General features: G+C 39.2%; 1 protein-coding gene across 4 annotated transcripts in view; it reads right to left on the bottom strand.

The window, feature by feature from the left end:
- The window catches only part of LOC126187319 (guanine nucleotide-binding protein subunit beta-5), a 180,027-nt gene that overhangs the window by 146,927 nt on the left and 11,587 nt on the right, over positions 1-21,513 (bottom strand). The window contains exons 1-2 of one of the 4 annotated variants that reach the window (XM_049928330.1): positions 15,815-16,302; positions 15,596-15,727 (exon numbers count right to left, since the gene is read on the bottom strand). The exons of 2 other annotated variants lie outside the window; for them this stretch is intronic. The gene's annotated coding sequence lies outside the window, so the exon portion shown is untranslated. Of the gene's footprint in view, positions 1-15,595; positions 15,728-15,814; positions 16,303-21,513 lie in introns of those variants that run through there. One more of the 4 variants, XM_049928331.1, reaches the window with a different exon arrangement.

Raw genomic sequence — 21,513 nt, 5'->3', positions numbered from 1 at the left:
GAGGATAACACCATCCCTAGCCGTGAGGCGGTAGCGCAAAGTGTAGTAGTTCCGCAACGGATCAGAAGTCTTAGCGGACGGGCGATCTGGCCAACCCCTCTGAATACAGTGTAAAACCCGGGAGAGGGTAGGGTCAGAACCCGTAGCAGCCGCCAGCCTGTCCCCAGTGATGGGGAACCCGTCCACAACCCGCTGCTCGGCAACATCCAGGTGGAAACACAAAAGTTCGTCCCTATCGAATGCCTGATCAGGACCCATGGGAAGGCGAGACAAAGCATCAGCATTCGCATGTTGAGCTGTTGGCCGGAAATGAATCTCATAATTGAAACGGGACAAGTAAAGAGCCCAACGCTGGAGGCGGTGTGCAGCCTTGTCGGGAAGTGACGTTGATGGATGAAACAGGGAAACAAGTGATTTGTGATCCGTAAGAAGATGAAATTTTGAGCCATAGAGAAAAACACCAAACTTATGAAGAGCATAAATGATGGCCAAAGCTTCTTTCTCAATTTGAGAATACTTTTGTTGGGCATCCGTGAGCGTTTTGGAGGCATAAGCGATGGGTTGTTCTGAACCGTCAGAAAAACGGTGCGCAAGGACTGCACCGACCCCGTATTGAGAGGCGTCTGTGGCAAGAACAAGATGTTGGCCCGGTCGATAAGCAGCCAGGCACGGGGCCTGTTTCAGCATAGTCTTTAATTTCCGGAAAGCCGCGTCACATGACGCGGACCAGTGAAAAGGCACGTTTTTATCCAACAGGCGATGCAACGGCTGAGCCACCGACGCTGCAGACGGTAAAAACTTGTGATAGTATGCTATTTTCCCCAAGAAGGCCTGCAGTTCCTTAACAGATGTAGGGCGAGGAAGGCCATCGATAGCAGCGACAGTGTGTTGAAGCGGACGAATACCATCCCGAGAGAGTTGAAACCCCAAGTACGTGATAGATGCCTGAAAAAATTGAGATTTCTGAAGATTACACTTAAGACCGGCAGTCTTACAAAGTGTGCGGAGATTTTGAAGATGTTCTTCAGTGGTGGAGCCAGTGACAACAATGTCGTCCATGTAATTGATACACCCAGGGACAGGGAGCAATAATTGTTCCAAGAATCATGAAAGAGAGGAAGGGCGCTAGCAACCCCGAATGGCAAGCGTTGGTATTGATAGAGGCCGGAAAGCGTGTTAAGAACCAGAAACTGCCGGGAAGCAGCATCGAGAGGAAGTTGATGATAAGCTTCTGACAAGTCAATTTTAGAAAAATACTGTCCTCCAGCGAGTTTAGTGAACAGTTCTTCAGGACGGGGCATAGGGTAAGTGTCGATGAGGCATTGAGCATTTACAGTGGCTTTGAAATCGCCACAGAGACGAATATCACCATTTGGTTTAGCAACTACAACGACAGGAGAGGACCACTCACTGGAAGTGACAGGAAGCAAGACCCCTGAAGCAGTGAGACGATCCAACTCCCGTTTTACCCGATCACGAAGGGCCACAGGAATGGGCCGAGCCCGAAAAAACTTAGGCCGAGCAGTGGGTTTGAGCGTGATATGAGCTTCAAAGTCGTTTGCACGGCCTAACCCAGGAGAAAAAAGGGACAAAAATGTCGTCGACAAGGAATCCAGTTGAGCACAAGGAATAGCGTCAGAGACAATATTGACAGAGTCGTCTATGGAGAACCCAAAAACGCGAAAGGCATCGAAACCAAAAAGATTTTCTGCGTTGCTCTGGTCGACCACAAATATGGGAACAGTGCGAACGATGGATTTGTAAGATACCTCAGCATTAAACCGTCCCAAGAGAGAAATCTTCTGTTTATTGTACGTCCGTAATTGCCGAGTGACAAGGGACAGGAGTGGAGAACCCAGCTGAAGATACGTCTGAGAATTACTTATAGTGGCAGCAGAACCGGTATCCACTTGCATGCGAACATCTTGACCAAGAATTTGGACAGTGAGGAATAACTTCCCTGAAAGGGAAGAAGTGCAATTGACAGACAACACAGAATCAGAATCAGTGTCATGTTCATGAACATCATGTATGTGGTCGGATTTACAAACGGAAGACACATGACCTTTCTTTTTGCAATTGTGACACACAGCCCAACGTTGGGGACAATCCTCGCGTGAATGTTTCGTAAAACACCGCGGACATGAAGGAAGTTGCCGGGGATTTTGCTTCAGTTTCTTAGTGGGTTGTTTACGACTAGGCCGAGGCTGCGCGTGGGAGCGTACTGCGGCCACGTCGGCCGGCGGGGACGCGCCGCATGCATCGTCAACAGCGCACAGAGGTTGTATTTCCCCGACGTCACCCCACGCTTCTATTTGCGCCCCAGCGGCGCGAGAAATTTCAAAAGACTGCGCAATGGAGAGAACTTCATCTAGAGTCGGATTCGCCAACTGAAGGGCACGTTGCCGAACTTCTTTGTCGGGCGCCGACCGGATAATCGCATCCCGTACCATGGAATCGGCATAGGATTCTTTGTGAACGTCAGTAACAAATTGACACCTTCGACTGAGGCCGTGAAGTTCAGCAGCCCAAGTGCGATAGGATTGATTTGGTTGTTTTTGACAACGATAAAAGGCAACACGAGAGGCTACCACATGCGTTTTCTTTTGAAAATAGACAGACAGAAGTGAGCACATTTCAGCAAAGGACAAAGACGCAGGATCCTTCAAAGGAGCCAATTGCGACAACAACCGATACATTTGAGGTGAAATCCAGGAAAGAAACAGAGACTTACATGGTTGTTCGTCCGTGACATGAAATGCCAAGAAGTGCTGTCGAAGAAGTTTTTCATAATCAGACTAGTCTTCCGCCGTCTCATCGTAAGGTGGAAAAGACGGTACAGCCAACGACGAGAAATGCCCCGCATTTGACGCCGCGACGAAATCGCGAATCGCCGCTGTTAGAAGCGTTTGCTGTTCAAGGAGATTTTGCAAGAGTTGCTCGACAGTAGCCATGGAACCCTGTGAGTCAACGGTGAAAAGGAAAAATCCACTACCTCGTCGCCAATTGTTAAATCTTCAAATTTATCACATATATTTCGGACAACACAACAACACATATAAGTCACTGAGTAAGTAGACCTGTGTACAAGTCGGCATGCGATTAAACACTGAGTCTCAGTCTAGCGGCCGCCGCTCGGCTGGCCGCTTAGGTGGCGCCGCTGCTGCATGGCTGGCAGACAGCGCCGCATGTAGAGGACGTGCGTAATTGCGCGGCGGCACTTTGAATAATCGGCGAGTCACAACAATTCTCTTAGGATTTTGGCAAATTTTAGCAACATAAACTCCATTTCCTTTACCGAGTCAGCAAGTACTACAATATCATCTGGAAAATGGATACAGTGTATTCGTTCCCCGTTAATTTTAATTCTTTTCGTTATTCTTTTCAATTTTTCAATGGTTTTTCCAATAAATAAGTTGAACAAATATGGTGATAATGGGCATCCTTGCCTTAGTCCTCTCCTTGTTTTTGCTTTCTTCTTCACACCATTCACTTCTATCTCTGCTTCCTGCCTTTTATACAAGTTCCAGATTAATCTTCTGTCCCTCCAATCAAGATTTATTTCCTTTATTGTTCAGAATAACAATTTCCAATTGACCATGTCAAGTGCTTTTTGTAAATCTATAAAGGTCAAGAAGGTTTTCCTATTAACTCCAATTTGTCTTTCTAATACCATCCTCTAGTTCCTTTTCCTGATCTGAAACCAAATTGGTGTTCTCCTAGGTTTGCCTCAATTTTCTTTTTTATTCGATTTTTTTTATTATGTTTAACATTATTTTGGAAGTGTGAGATAGTAAGGAGATAGTTCTATAGTTCTCACAGTCCAGAGCATCCAAATATTTGCCAAATGCATTATTTCATCCCACCTGTTTTGTTTGGTGATTCAGCTGAATCCTTTCAGCCATTTTGTCAGGTCCTGACCAGTGTCTCTGGAAGACACTGATGGATGCCTGATGTGCAGCTGACTTACTGCTGTTTTGGAAGCCACTGGTCTCCTGAATATACGGACCTTTAGAACAGTGTACTGCTAGTATTCCAGTTCCTGTCCATGTAGGCAACAACTTTTACTTTGCCAAACTGTATAGATAACGTCATAGATGTTTTGAAGTACCTAACATCTCCACCAGTATCATGTTGCAACCACACTCAAGTCCCAACGAGTAAGCAGGATTGTCAATGAATGCAAGAATTAGCACTAACAGCAAATTTATTGCAGACACCAGTTAACAGACAGAACTTCCACCTGGATGGAGAGTGCTGCTGTTTAGACAAACACCGAGTATTCTAGAACATACAAACATTGCAAACATAAGAAATTCCAAAAACCTTCAAGAAATGACAACTACTAAATAAGATATATTTGCTCGTGATCGGGTTTGAACCGGTGACCTAGAGCACACCAGTCAGCAACACTAACTGCCGCTCCAGACTAAAAGTAGCACAGCTCGCAGAAATATTTTGAGACTGTGTTAACAGTTTTCAGACTACTTCAACACTTCATCAACAATAAAAAATCTTCAACAGCTAAACATTATTACCATCTGGAGTAACACTTGATGATACAGTAGTAAGACAGTGAGTATTTGTTTCCACATGAAATTTGTCACAGGAGTTGTAAACCAATACGCACCCGCTACTTTAGAATGTGGTGATAATTGTCAAAATTGTAAACAACCCACCAATATGATACAAAGTGACAATCAGACACCTCAGGTAATTTGTGTAAGGAAGGCTAACTTACAAATATCAAGTAAGAATTCTTTGTTCAACAGTCATGGAACTGATTGTTTAACAATGTAGTGCTGTCACTTCATGCAGAAAGTGGTAAGTAAAGTTTCAAATGTACAGCACAAATTCTCCACACAGTTACAAATTTTTGCTTGTCCACTTGCAGAACTGTCATTGAAGCAGAGCTAACTAAATTAAATATTTATTTGACTACCTCACAATGTGATATAGATATGGTAATCTTATGTTCAAAGAAATTGTATTCTATTAGCATGTACATTTAACGCAAACACCACTGGGGGGAAAAAAAATAAAAATCATTGAATGGAAGATCAAAACAGCTCACATTAAGGCAATTCTCTTCAAATAAAAAAAAGATGAGTGGGGATTTTAGTAATCTCCAAGCTGGTAAAACATGATGTAGCTTCTACTCTCAAATTTTCACTCTTGATACCTGCAACTCTAAACTTTTACTTTTATTTCACACATCGGTTTTAACTTTGTTCTACCAATGCTTCTCTCTTACTCTGCAAGGATCACATATGATTTGAAGGACTGTATTACTTATCAAGTTGTAAACACAATACAAACAGGTGAAAGAGTACCAGTACCACCAGGTTATTGACATCTATTTTAATTGAGCATCATGTTACCTGACAATGAGAACACTACAAAAATATCAGGAAAAGTTGTTCCAGTTGGTTGTGGAATATGTAAAGTTTTAAGGCAGTCTTCTAGTCTCTTTACAGGACAATATAAAACTCTGACAAGACAATTGTTAGGTCAACTGAGGCAATTTGCAAGATTTTTGGAGGTGCAAACCTTCAGCTGAACTACCTTCCGTTATAAGCAGGACTGTTATTTTCTATGTTACGACAAAGGTAAACAAGATCCATCTGGAATAAAAATGTTGATGATTGCATTTTAAGTCACTGAGTCAGATTAGTTTTCTGTTTAAATACTTTCTGGAGAGGGCAACCACAGTTCAGAGACATTGTGAATAACAATAACATTCAAAAGCCATTCAGATTATCAAAAAATTATAGCAATTAAAACATCAAGAATGATGAGGTGTTATCAAAAGCCACATAATTGTATGAAAATGTTTTATTCCCAACTACTGCTTCCACATTAGTATACACACACCTTCACATTTACATATCAAGAATACAAATCACTGTGAGAAATTTGAAATGGTCATGATACAGAACCATAGCATTGGTATTAAACAAAAAACAGTGACAAGTACTCACAGTGCTTATATTTCCATAATGTAGATCAACAATTGCAGAGTCCCAGCTTTCAGGAAGTTATCCATGTTAAGAGTCAAACCACAATGCTGCATTGTCGTAATAAAATTGAATATATGCAAAAGATGCTGATGAGCCAGGACCCAAAAAACGGAGGGGGGGGGGGGGGGGGGGAATAATGTAAGAGACTACTGTGAATGGGGATAAAATGCCTATAAATCAACTAAAGCCTAGGGAAATTACTAAAAGCACATAGGAAATATCTTCTGCAGAATAATACTCTTGTATGGAACGAAACATAGAGAATGGTAGGAATCTGAAAAATATCTTACTAGATAACACCCTGTAGGATATATTATAAGATGCGGTAGATACCAGCTGTAAATAAACAATAAAGTAAAACTTAAAATTCCATGTAAAGTGCACACTTCTGCTGTACTGCTAACAGGATGATGTGTCATAAGCAGACCATGGAGGCTAGCAATACACTGGAAGGCAGAAGGCTACAGTGCCAAAGAGAGAGGAAAAAAAAGTAAACACATGAACTGCTTCAAGAAGGAAATTATAACTAGGAAAACAACCGAACGCTGGGAAATGCATTACAGAACTTTAAAAAATCTGTAGTTTATTGTAGGTATAAAACAAAAAATACAACACAATCTAGTTTACATCAGTATCTCAATATTACAAAATTACCAGAGTAGTACTATTTGAATATTATACAGCTGCTACATTAACGTGAATCTCATCCAAGCAGCTACTGGTGATAATTCAGATTATCAAAATTCGATTGGAGTTTGTAGTGTCTAAATTCAATCTGTTTGTTGAAAGTGGCATTTCTGAGATGTTATTGCCACAGCTTTGCATCCAAAGCCACAACATTGGAGTTATTACCAAATGAGGGTGCTATGTAAACAGCCAGCTATCTGGGATAAACTCATCTTTTGAGAACTGTCTACTTTTTTCAGTAAAAAATACTTCCTGGTGTCCACCTACTCAGTACCTTACAACAGGAAAGAAAGATTTGTGACTGTCAGAGAAGAACTACATAGGAACTGGAATGTGGAGGGGTTGCTTACTGGGAAGCAGTAAAAGGACTGGGAGAAGGAATTCTATATTTTAAAAAATGTGTGTGTCAGCTATCAGACATTAATGGAAGAAAGTAACTGATAAAAGTGGGTATAGAAGGATACCACAACAGATATCTGCCATAATCAAGAGACTCAAGATAAAAGGGACTGACAAGAAGAAAAAAGAACTGTTGCCAAACAGTTTAAATTTGAGTCCAGTGTAGGCCCTCAAGTCCTGGAAAAATAGGAGTGTTCCATCTTATTAACACCCTCAAACAAAATACAGGCCTTAGTCATGCTGCAGACTTTGAGGCTCTACGTGAAGAATTCACAAAGGAAGTTGAGGAGTAACAATGGGCACAGTAGGTGACAAGTCCAGGGAGGGATAGGGTGCATGCCAATGTACATTTTAAGTTATTCCAGTGTCATTTTGGGCCATATATAAACAAAATGGTAGCAAAGCTGAAAGCTAGAAATTCCCTTAACTAGAAGAGAACAGATTTGCAACTCGCTTTAAATGTTCACACAACAAAGTAACGTAGTATATATATATATATATATATATATATATATATATATATGACTACAATATCAATGAGCCACTATTATAAACAGTCAACTCATACAAATAGCCATGTGTAACAATTTATGGGGATATGAAATTGGAATTATCAGTGGCAGACTGGCTAATTGATAGGATACTAGAATAATGAAATCAAGTCAACTAAGGAGTCTGCCTACAATCATTTGTGCATCTCATCTTAGAATATTGCTCAGGCATACAGGACCCATATCAAAAGAGGACTAATATGGGATACTGAATGTACACGGAGAGGGGCAAACATAAATGATCAAATGCCGGAAAACCTGAAATGACAGAAGTGTCACAACAGCCATCCGTTATGCCATAATTGTCTACTTGCAAAGTTTCAATAACCTGTATTATATGTGGAATCTAAGAATATACAACACCTTCCTACATATCAATCCTGTAGATACCCAAAAGACAAGTTTAGATTAATTACAGCTCACACATATGCATTTAGGCAGCCATTCTTAGCATGAAATGGAAGAAACGCAAATAAAAGATATAATGAGAAGTACCCACTGCCACCCACTTCATAGTGATTTGTAGAGTATGTATGTAGATGTAGTACTTCCACCACATCTGGGGGACATTCAAACACCAGAAAGCACTTGGAAATTAAGCACAAAGGAGACCTCGTATTGTGGTCATAGTCACAGAGCCATACTGACGGAAGAGCACTTTTTGTGCTAAACACAAGGAGGGAAGAAATTACCACAGATGTTAATGATTTGATAACAAAAATGTATGTAGATACAAATTCTCATGATTACAGTGTTATGACAGTTTAATTATGACTGAATACATACTACAAGAAAATGGAACAAATGTTTGAACTATACAAGATCAATGCAATTTCACAAGCCTCTAACTAAGATGGGGTAGTCACAATATTTCCAGGCAGCACAATCAAGACAGAATCCCACGTGCAGTGCAAAACAATTTAAAAATGCTTTTCAAGCAGCAGCAGCAATACAGTTAAAATTTAAGGCAGCGAAAGGCTGACATTAGGTCCATATCAATTACTAAATCTTGTGTATGGTTTACTTATTAAGTTAGACATGTTTTTACAGAAAGCCACTGAGGAATCCCCATACACAGTAATGATAAGTGATCTAAATTTAAAACCATGAATGACAATTATCACACAAACAGTTTTCATGACCTAATAGATGCAATCTTATATGAGAGTACATAGTCCAACAAGATTTTATCAGACAGCATATACATAACACACAATGTAATTTCAAATAAACCACGTTTGTGTGTACAGGTTTAAAATCAGTCACGGGAAGAAATTAGATGCAGTGGTCGGGATGGCACCAACAAGTACCTGTTGGGCAATCCATAGATGTTTTAGTCAGTGTGTAAGGAAGAACCATGGAGTTTATATGCAGCTCTGTGCTTATTGTGTCACTGACTATTGTTATTAAAACCAGAACAGTTGAAAAAGTACTCTTGTAGATTCTTGACACAACCTTGTTAGAGGCAAGACTCATTTTATGATTCATGTTAAGAAAGGTCATGGTATCCAAGCCAACTTTCTTTTAACTGTAACTCAATTTGTTTCTAATGTCCGACGAGAGACTTGCAGGAAGTTACATATTCATGTGGAAAGTGAGATTTTTATTGTGTATGGAGGTCAAATACATTGTTAGCTGACGAAAAGTAAAGTTTGTATGTCTACTTATTTCATACGTAGAAGGAGTCTAAAAATTCCTTTACCAAAGGTTATTTCACGGAGAAGAAGTCAAGAGGGTTTCCAGCAGCCCGCTATTCAGTAAAGAAGAGTGGCTGCAAATTCCAAGTAAGTCACCTTGTAAAGAAGTGGAAGGTGGTTTGGGGGAATAAGCCGATATAACCCAGATCCACACTCACACTTTAAGTCGTCAGAACGTTTGAATAGTTGAATTGCTAGACACAACTCAGAGCAAAATGTTTTTTGTAGGTAAGTTAACTAAACCAAAAACTTGTAACCAAATTATAATTTTTACTGTTGTCAGAAGATTTGAGAGAAATTCATCAGAAAATAAATACAAGGAATATAACCTCTATTGTTTGTTAGGTTACAACAGCAGAACTCCACCTATCCAAACAAAAATTATCAGAGTTTCTGACAATCTGAAGTTAGAATGTGCGAGTCTGGTTTCTGCTTATCTAACTATTTTACACGACACAAGCAGGGTTCTACTTTTACACGAGTTGATCTGTCAGCTGTATTGGTATTAAAGGATGCATTGCCATTCTCATTCTTGTTCTTATTATACATATAACAGTCCTTAATGACATTTACATTTGGAGAAACTATTATCTCCTGCTGCACAGAGAGTGCTCCCAACTACTGTCTTCCTGCAAATGTTAAAGTCAACACATAAGAATTTCACAACATCAGCTTCACTGTTGTGTGTGTGTGTGTGTGTGTGTGTGTGTGTGTGTGTGTGTGTGTGTATGTGTGTGTGTGGTTTGAGGTTTTCGGGCGCTAAACAGCGTGGTCATCAGTGCCCAAACGCATAGAAACAGGAACACATGCAGTGAAGGGACGAAGACGGACAGCGAACAAGGAGAACGGCTGAAAGACAGACCTGACGCAGTTACAAATCCTCACATACAGAGGCAAAACAAGAGGAGAAGAAACACACTAAAAAAGGAAAGGAAACACAAGGAGATGAGAACAGAAATCGAAGTGAAACAAGTAGGTAATCGTGACTGGCGGACCTCTTACCTAAAGCCTGGGTGAGCCAGTCACCCAGCAGCACATTAAAATCCTCTCCCTAATTCCGAGGCAACAAATTGGACAGGACACAAAACCGTAAGACCTTAACCACAGTCGTTGCGTCGTCTTGCAAAATAGAGGGCAAATCCAGTGGCAAGGAAACCACCGCCCTCTGGTCAGAGAATAAAGGACAGTCAAGTAAAATGTGGCGGACAGTAATCTGGACGCCACAAGCACTGCAGATTGGGGGGTCCTCCCGCCGGAGTAAAAAACCGTGCGTTAAGGGACTGTGCCCGATGTATACCAGTTTCAGTTGATGACCACCATTCAGTGTCCTACAAAGTTTTATGTCCAAGGAAATCAAAGTATTCAAATTGACATGCATTGCGATTTTACTTAAAAATTAAAAGCAACAAAACAATTAAAAGAAATAAAACATACTACTAAAGGCATGAAACTGAGCCATTGCTAATGTGTATAAAATATCAGCTTTAACCGTCAATGACTGGAGAACAAACAGAAAAAAATTCTGATACATTTGCAGAACAATCCACATTTGATTTCGGGAGGGGGGGGGGGGGTGAAGATTGAAGCAACAGATTTTCATGAGAATAGATAAAGCAGTACACACCAAGTTTCATCAGCAGTTCAACAGAGGTCTGTGCATTTTATGGAGGGGGAAAAAAAGTTCAGGTGAGAGTAGGGCTCACACACTGAGGGTTCTCTACCATACATTTATACTGTGATGTGTGTGGCAGAAGGTACATCCCATTGTACCAGTTGTTAGGGTTTCTTCCCGTTCCATTCGTGTATGGTGCATGGGAAAAATCATTGTAGGCATCTGTGCATGCAGTAATTATTTTAATCTTATCCTCATGACCCCTATGTGAACAATACATAGAAGTTGTAGTATATTCCTTGAGCCATCATTTAAAGCCAGTTCTTGAAACTTTGTTAACAAACTTTCTCAGGATAGTTTATGTCTATCTTCAAGAATCTTCCAGTTTAGTTCCTTTAGTATCTCTATGACACTCTCCCATGGATTAAACAAACCTGTGACATTTGTGCTGCCCTTCTCTATATATGTTCAATATCCCATGTTAGTCCTATTCGGTACAGGTCCCACATACTAGAGCAACATTCTAAGATTGCTCACATGAGTGACTTGTAAGCAACCTCCTTTGTAAATTGACTGCACTTCCCCAGTATTCTACCAACAAATCAAACTCTACCACCTGCTTTACCCACAACTGGGATTATGTGATGATTTCATTTCATATCCCTACAAAGTATTACACCCAGGTATCTGTACGAGTTAGCCGATTCCAACTGTGACTCATTGATATTCTAATCCGAGAATACTTCTTTTTTGTGAAGTGCACAGTTTTACATTTCTGAACATTTAAAGCAAGCTACCAGTCTCTGCATGACTATGAAACCTCATCAAGACCTGACTGAATATTTATGCAGCTTCCTTCAGAGAGATTCATTAGAGATAACTGCATCATCTGCAAAAAGCCTGACGCTACAATTAATATTGACTGCAAGGCCATTAATATACACCATGAACAGCAAGGGTCCCAAACCACTTACATGGGTTACATTCAAAGTTAATTCTATATCTGACAATGACACTCCATCAAGATAACATGCCACATCCTCCCAAAAAATCTTCAGTCCTGTAACAAATTTCACTTGATACCCCGTATTGTACTTCTCCCAATAAGCATTGGTATGGAACTGAGTCAAGTGAATTTTGAAAATCAAGAAATAGTGCATCTACCCGAGTGCCTTGATCCAAAGCTTTCAGTGTATCACATGAGAAAAGTGCAAGTTAGAAAAGTGCAAGATGGGTTTCACATTATTTAAGTTTTCGGAATCCTTGCTGGTTGGCATGGAGAAGGTCATTCGATTCAACAAGCCTCATTATGTTTGAGCTCAGAATATGTTCTGCTCGACAACAAGGATACTGAATGGTAGTATTTTGCATCACTTCTGCTATGTTTCTTGTAGATTGGTGTAACCTGTGCTTTTTTCCAAGAATTGGGCACTGTTTGTTGTTCGAGGGATCTACAATAGATTATAGTTAGAAGAGGGCTAAATCAGCCACAAATTCAGTACAGAATCTGACAGGGATTTCATTGAGGCCTGGAACTTAGTTCAGTTTTAATGATTTCAGCTGTTTCTCGACGCCACTGACACTAAATTTATTTCATTCATCTTTTCAGTGGTATACGGATTAAACTAGGGCAGTTCTCCTGAGTTTTCCTCTGTAAAGGAACATTTGAAAACTCAGTTAAGCATTTCAGCTGCCCTCAATTTCAGCTGCTGTCTTGTTTGCTAGGGACTGGACAGTAACTTAGGTGCTACACTTTACATGTGACCAGAATTTCTTTGGTTTCTGTGAAAGCTCAGTTGGCGATACTCCGCTACGGTAGTTATCGAAGGCATCATGCACTGCTCTCGTGATGCATTTTATTCAGCATCTGGCTACCTAGCGCATTACTCTTTGTTTTACAGATATTACGCAGTAATCACTGTTTCTTTAGAAGTTTCCTTACAGTGATGTATATCACAGAGGTTCCCTCCCATTATGGGCTGTCCTGCTGGGTACATATCTATCCAGTGTGTGGTCAACTATTTTTTTAAACTTGAGCCATAGTTTCTCTACATTGCCCCCATTCGCTGTTCTTTATGGTAGTCTGTAAGCATTTTGGACTCCCATCGTGCACAAAATTTGTGGTAACCTAGCTTTTGAGTAACAATTTCACACAACAAAGTCTGTGAAACTTGTGGAAAAGAAAGCGAAAGCTCCGTTATTGGGAAGTGATGGTTTTCACGAATCGTTTCATCAACTTTAGCGAGAAGATCGTCACTCAGAATGCTCGGGCATCCACTCTTCTCTTCATCATGAACGTTGGTTGGCCATTTTGTTACCGAATGCACCATTTCCAGATGAAACATTCACTCATTACGTTGTTACCATACACTTTGCACAGTTCACAATAAATTTCTATGGGTTTTAGGTTTTTTGCCAACAAAAACCGTATCACAGACCGCACCTCTGAACTGACGGGATTTTCGATTGCAGCGCACATTTCAAATTCGAATATCGAAAAAAACAGATGCGCAGAGACATTCCTGCTGTCACGGATGGATGCCAACTGAGCTGCCGAGCATGCACATACCATAATATATGTGATCTAGGTGCACCTAGTGGCGTCACACGGAAACATTCCCTACTTTCTGAATAGCCCTCGTATATTTACAAATTTACAGTTTTTTGATTTTTTTCTTTACTTGTACTGTGAACCCTTGCTTCTTCCCAAATTTCCTGATACTAAATCAACAAGAAGTACCCTACAGATTTTGATGAATGCGTTTGACTGTACCAAAGTATGTGATGTTAATGGCCATACATTTTCACTGCACTGAGATAGAAGCTAACATTTATTATACTGCCAAGGGACCATAGACCTTAGCAAGTGACATGAATCACAACTTGAAATGTCCACTCGTTCCCGAAAAAAAGACATGTTAACAGACAGGCTGATCGCAGATGACAAAAGTATATATATATTTTTTTCATTTGATTTGATTACAAATTTACAGTTTTTGAATTTTTTCCTTTGGTTATACTGTGAGACCTTGCTTCTCACCAAATGTTATGGTCCTAGGCCAATGGGAATACCCCATAGGTTTTGATGAGTGAGTCATGAGTATTAAAATATTTGATGTATCTTTTGATTGCACTGATTTACAAGCTTCAATGTTTTACACCACCAAGGGACCATAGGCCCCAGTATGTGACATAAATGTCAACTTGATATGCCTACCTGTTCCTGAGGAAAAGTGTTTTTAACAGCCAGTCGGATGGACAGACAGACAGACAGAGAACAAAGTGATCCTGCAATGGTTCCGTTTTAACTGACTGAGGTATGGAATGTTAGAAAACCACCTAGTAAGTGCAGGTTGGCAAGAAGCTAGCAATGTATTGCATAGGAGCTGTCGTTTTTTTGAAGCATATCAAGACTCAGAGGAGAAAGAGAGTTACACAGTGTTAAACTGTATACGGCTGAGATGGGCTTAAATTTAAAATTAGCATCATGAAATGACAAGAGTTCTGCAGCCGCTAAATAGAATAAAGATTGAGTGGCTGTAATGATGTGTGATAATGCTTCAGGCACTCACCATTTATCACTCTTACTCATTCTTTACCAAGATGAGCTCTAAATAAAATTGCACCAGACTGACTCCATGTCTGCTCCAATAATCATCGAAGCATGTGGAGGTCTGTCTGTCTCTTTTGTGAATGCTTTCATTATTAGATTGCCTTAAAATATCTTTCAGTTAAGAGTTGGTTTTTCTCTTGTTGGAAAACCCTATGTCTCACCCAGTAAGAACTGAGGGTTTCTCTCCCATTCAGCATTACATGTCTAATTCAAAGGAATCACTGAAATCGTTTCTGAATCACCTTTGCAAGAATACATACATGCCATAAACATAAAATTACTCTGGGTGATTGACGGTTGGGATGCAATTCAAGAAGAAGACTCTACAGACAAAGTTGGGATTACCCTTGGCTGTTCTGGCATTAATATCAGAAAATTGTGGTTTCTGTATCAAATAAATTATGCCTTCCCTATTGAACAAAGAATTGTAAATACAGAGAATAATAGAAAACGAATAGTAAGAAATATAATATAAAGCCAAGGGAAGAACTAAAAATTACATAGAAAGAGAGAGATCAAGAGAATCCAAGGCATTTCCACAATTTAGAGAAAGAAGAAGAAAGTATATAGTATACCAACAAGAAAAACATAATCCAGCTTCTTCCACAACTTACTTGAAGAGCACATAATCATACTGTTCAGATGAGCAATTTTAAAGATTGAAATCAAATTTCATGGGTAGTAATGGTTAAAATTAATAAATACTATCATCATTTGGAGGATCGTGTTATATACATAATATTTAATATAAGCTGATATCTTAAACATCGAAATTGCAGTTTTACTGGCATAATATTTGAAGTTATGTCGTGGATTACAAGGGAAAAACTAGCTGCTCTTATGTAGCATTATAGAAAATATTGCAAGTAAAGCTAATTTTTGTTCGATGTTATTTGACACAATATTTTGTAATGAAAAACAATATTTGAAACAATAAACATATTTCTTTTTAAATAATTTATCTTTGCTATTTTAACAACATGTAGTAAAGTGGTAATAAAAACACATTATAGTACCACTTTGTCCCAACATGCACTTTTCAGACTAGTGTAAAAGGTATGTGTAAAACACACTAGCTTCTTGAAAATAACACTCCTTCAAAACATGGAGATCCTGATACTTTTCTTCTTTTGATATTGCCAGAGAGCCTGAAACAACAAATTATTATTATTATTAATATTATTATTATATAAAATTACTCTAAAATAATATTTTACTTAATTTTTATATTTTACCTTAGTAAGTAGGAGATGTGTTCTCCAGGCTGCTGATCTTGAAGTTGCTGTGAAGCATTCACCGCCAATGAAATCAAAGCTCCATTATAAGTTTCTCGGTGTTGAATGAGGTGGAGCATTTTGTTTTGACTGCCCCACCGAAGGGTCTTTTTAGCACTTTCTCAAATATTTCTTTTGCAGAAATGATTAACAATTTTTTATAAAATCTTGATTGGCTATCACAACATCAAAAGGTTTAGGTCTCCACTGAGCTTTAACCACTATTCGCACCTAACCCATCAGTACTTCTACAGCTGCTTTTATATTATAAACTATATTCTTACCACACTCCACGAAAGTGTCCTCCAATAGGAAAATCTACTTTCACTGTCTTCAGAAGTTTTAGTTCACTCACAGGATAATTAAGATAACTTGGACCAGTGTAATTCTTATTCTGGCCTGAACGTGAATCATAAAAAATTAAATATGTTTGACTTTCTTGTCCAACAATTCTGTCGCACAGAGATTAAAAAAAAAAAAAAAAAGGAGTGTAGAACAACAGAATTCCATTTGGCAGCTGATGAATTTTTATAGAGTAAACAACTGCCTTTTGTAATAGAGATAATTATGGAGGTACTTGGTAAGTACAATGTTTTGTGGTAGTCCACACAGATTGCTTCGGTTTCATTAGAATTTTGCCTTCTTAAACACGTATTTCTCTTTCTGGAATAAAATGTTTCAGCTTTGACTGTGAATCTTGTGGTCAATGGTGATCTTATTAATTTCTTTCCAGGCTTGTTTCTTCATATCATTACCTAAATTTTCAGATACTCTTGCATTCAGCACTTATCACAGAGTGTGTGCACTACATTGAATTGGATGCTGATTATTGTTCTATACATCCGACATGAAATGTCACAATTTGGGTATTTTTCCTGGAACATTTTGTGTATTTTTTTTCACTGAAAGTTCCTTTGGGAGATAAAATATCCTGGTTTTGTCATTATTGCAATGACTTAATCCACCCTAAAATGAATCAGTATGATTATAAACTGCCTTTTCTCCTTCTTCCTTAACTTTCTATGGCCTATCTCCATGCTTACCCCTTCCATCACGAGGAGAGACACACAACTTCATTCATCTTTTAATTGTCATTAATCACCACCTTGCTATTCCAAACACTGTCATGAAGGCTTTTCTCCATAGGAACTTCATACGTAATGGCGTCACATTTTGTTCTCACTCTGTAGTTCAAACTACACCCTCGAAGCTGTGCATCATCATTCTGCCTTGATTGCCTTCTACAAACTGAAGGTATTGTAATGAGGTCTGTCAGATGCAACGATCATTCATTCCAGTCTTCCAAATAATTAAATTTTCTTATAATATTGGATCTTTGTTCAGCACTTACTTCATCAAACACTAACTTACAGTTGCTGTCTTCTCCTAGTTCCCTTTTCTAACATTGTTAGAATCTGAAGATCTCCATCTTTTATCCTCAGACGAAGTACTTGTCATTAGGTATAAATAATGAACAATTATAACTGAAACGAATCACTTACAGCTACTGAATTACTAAACAGAATGTCTCAAACTATAGCAACAGTTTTTACTAGTACAACAATTCACAATAAAGGAAAATTCTCTGTTACTTGCTCTAATATTGATTGGCAATCCACAAGAAATCTAAAACTTGATACAGAAATTGAACAAAGCACATTTATTTCCTGTAGCAAGAGACATTAGCACATTCTTTCCCTGCATGCCTAATTTAAAACTGGTTATACATCGTGGAGTATTCATATTATCAAACTGGTCAATTAACATTATTAAAAAACACAGAATTCTACAACTCATAGACTACATAACTCATTTTTTTTCAAAAAGTGGTCAAAGCATGTTCTTTATTGTATTCTTCACTAGTTAGCTGAAGTTTAAAATAATATCTCTCAGAATCTATGGTCTCATACAAAACCAACAGGAAAGATTCCTGTAAAAGAGACATGGCCATTTACACTGAAGAGCCAAAGAAACTGTTACACCTGCCTACTATCATGTAGGTGGCCTGCAAGTATGCACTAGTGCTGCAACAAGACATGACATGAACTTGATTAAAGTGTGAAGTAGTGCTGGAGGGAACTGACACCATGAATCCTGCAGGGCTGTCCACAAATTCATAAGAGTACGAGGGGGTGGAGATCTCTTCTGAACAGCATGTTGCAAGGCATCCCAGATATGCTCAATAATGTTCATATCTGCGGAGTTTGGTGCCAGCAGAAGTGTTTAAACTCAGAAGAGTGTTCCTGGAACCACTCTGTAGCAATTCTGGATGTGTGAGGTGTTGCACTGTCCTGTTGGAATTGCCCAAGTCCATTGGAATACACAATGGACATGAATGGATGCAGGTGATCAGACAGGATGTTTACGGACATGTCACCTGTCAGAGTCATATTTAAACACATCAGGGATCCCATATCACTCCAATTGCAAACGTCCCTCACCATAACAAATCCTCCACCAGCTTCAAGAGGTTGTCTCCAGACCCATACATGTCCACCCATTTGATACAATTTGAAACAAGACTTGTCCGACCAGGAAACAAGTTTCCCATCCCAAAATTCCAATGTCGATGTTGATGAGTCCAGGTGAGGCGTAAAGCTCTGTAAATAATTACTATTAAAAACAGTCTTGATCACGATTTATTTAACAAGGTGACCGGTTTCGACCACTACTGTGGTCATCTTCAGACCTACAAGATGTATACAAAGCACTAATTAGAGGGCTACATGCATTAATGAAAATACATAAAGTTATAAGGCTATAAAGCTATAAAACGTTGAATTACCATTGAGTAGGAACCCCTTCTGTTGGAGAATCGCAACTGGAGAAACCAGTGCACGTCTTACTTTATATAATGGAGGGTCCACCCACTTCTGACTGCATGATGTCATTATTAACCAACGAGTTATAAGTCGAATTACAATTTAAAATTTCTTAGTTAAAAGAACATTGTCAAGAATTAGAAATAAATACACACTAAACTTAGCTTATTAAACAGCTATTGTCAATTAAGAAGCGTTAAAAATATTTAAATATGTAGGAAAATGAACTTCGGTTTGGCAGTACATGGGTTGCCCTCTCATGGCCTGTCAGTGAACCATTTGGAACCACTGGTTGCTATGGTGAAGTTAGACACCGTTGCAAAGATGAAGAAGCAGGCTTTTTCCGCTGAAGTTGTTGTAGAGTCGATAGTCGGACTAGTGGTTGCCATGGTGAGGACAAACGCCGATGCAAAGATGTGGCAGCAGGCTTCTTTGCATCGGCGTTTGTTCTCACCATGGCAACCACTAGTTCGACTATCGACTCTACAACAACTTCAGTGGAAAAAGCCTGCTTCTTCATCTTTGCAACGGCGTCCAACTTCACCATAGCAACCAGTGGTTCCAAATGGTTCACTGACAGGCCATGAGAGGGCAACCCATGTACTGCCAAACCGAAGTTCATTTTCCTACATATTTAAATATTTTTAACGCTTCTTAATTGACAATAGCTGTTTAATAAGCTAAGTTTAGTGTGTATTTATTTCTAATTCTTGACAATGTTCTTTTAACTAAGAAATTTTAAATTGTAATTCGACTTATAACTCATTGGTTAATAATGACATCATGCAGTCAGAAGTGGGTGGAGCCTCCATTATATAAAGTAAGACGTGCACTGGTTTCTTCAGTTGTGATTCTCCAACAGAAAGGGGTTCCTACTCAATGGTAATTCAACGTTTTATAGCTTTATAGCCTTATAACTTTATGTATTTTCATTAATGCATGTAGCCCTCTAATTAGTGCTTTGTATACATCTTGTAGGTCTGAAGATGACCACAGTAGTGGTCGAAACCGGTCACCTTGTTAAATAAATCGTGATCAAGACTGTTTTTAATAGTAATTATTTACAAGACATTGATCACTGCTGTTCCCGTAATGCATTCAAAAGTAAAGCTCTGTGTCATGCAGTCATCAAGGGTACACAAGTGGGCCTTCAGCTCTGAAAGCCCACTTCAATGCTGTTTCGTTGATGGTTCACACACTGACACTTGTTGATGGCCTGGCATTGAAACCTGCAGCAATTTGCAGAAGGGGTGCACTTTTGTCACGCGGAACAATTCTCTTCAGCCACTGTTGGTTTCGTTCTTGCTGGATCTTTTTCCGGCTGCAGCAATGTCAGAGATTTGATGTTTTACCGGATTCCTGACATTCGTGGTACACTCATGAAATGGTTTTGCTACCTTGGAGATCTTGTGTCCCATCACTCATGCGCCAACTATAACACCACATTCAAAGTCACTTAAATCTCAATAACTCGCTATTGTAGCACCAGTAACTGATGTAACAACTACGCCAGAAACTTGTCGTCTTATATAGGTGTTGCCGACCGCAGTGCTGTATTCTGCCTGTTTACATATCACTGTATGTTAATATGCATGCCTATATTAGTTTCTTTGGTGCTTCAGTGTAATACTGAAGAAGAAAGGGAAGAAATGGAGGTACAATGTTGAGATTATTAGCAACATTTTTATGCACGTTATACTTAGAAAATGAAAAAATCCGTAAATGATAACTCTTAAATTGCAAGAAAGCACAAATGACAACTCCTGTGTGACATAATGCTTATTCCTGTCACTGACAAGTTGATCACAAATGGCAAAAAAAAAGTACTCGCTAAAACAAGACAAAACAAAATCAAACAATGAGTGTCTAAATGGTACCTATACAGTGTAAAAGAGAGAGAGAGAGAGAGAGAGAGAGAGAGAGAGAGAGAGAGAGAGAGAGAGAGAGAGAGAAAGAACTGTTCGGATTTATGGATGAGATCACTGACAAGTTTAACTATGGTTTAAGTAGTGTTAAAAATCATGTCTGTTCATAGAGGCAGGGATCAATCAAATGCTGAAAATTATAAATCAGTTACCATCAGATCGGTCTTACATAAAACAGTGCAAACTGTTATAAGACAGACTAGGAAATTCTATTTTAAATATTCTGAAAGAGACAAAGCAGCAAGTGAGCAAAGAATTAGATATATGGTCCTTGACCTTCCAAAGGCATTGGACTATATTGGTCACAACAAAGTTGCTATGGCGTAGGGTATATACAGCAGACATTGCAAAATTATTTGTGAAAAATCAAGAGCTGTATTGGAAATAAAGCATAGTGCTCAAACTTTCAGGGTAGACACATCCCACTTCGAAATGAGCCTCAACAATGAATGAAGATGTGTCTGTCACCTGCCATATGACCAATAGCCAGAAGTGATGGTCTTGGATGCCATTTCTTTTCAAAGCAGGATCCTTTTTATTGTTATCCATAGCACAATGACAGCACAACTGCATGTTGATGATTTTCTATAATCAATTTTGTTGCCCTTCATGGCAAGCCATCCTGGGTTTGCATTTCAGCAAGGTGCAACTCACCCCCACACAGCAAGAGTTTCTATTGCATGTCTTCATTCTTGCCGAATCCTACATTGGCCTGACCTGTTCTCAACTGAGAACATATGGAGCATTACAGGCAGGGCCTTGCTACCAGCTTGAGATTCTGACAACCTAACACACTGATTGGACAGCATTTCGCATGATATTCCTCAGGAGGACATCCAACAATCTATCAATTAATGCCAAGCCGATTGACTGCTCGCATAAGGGCCATAGGTGGGTCAATGTGTTATTGACT

The sequence above is a fragment of the Schistocerca cancellata genome, chromosome 5, assembly GCF_023864275.1.
Source record: "Schistocerca cancellata isolate TAMUIC-IGC-003103 chromosome 5, iqSchCanc2.1, whole genome shotgun sequence".
Classification (NCBI taxonomy): domain Eukaryota; kingdom Metazoa; phylum Arthropoda; class Insecta; order Orthoptera; family Acrididae; genus Schistocerca; species Schistocerca cancellata.
Note: the sequence above shows the minus strand (reverse complement) of the source record. Positions and strands in the feature narration are given on the sequence as shown.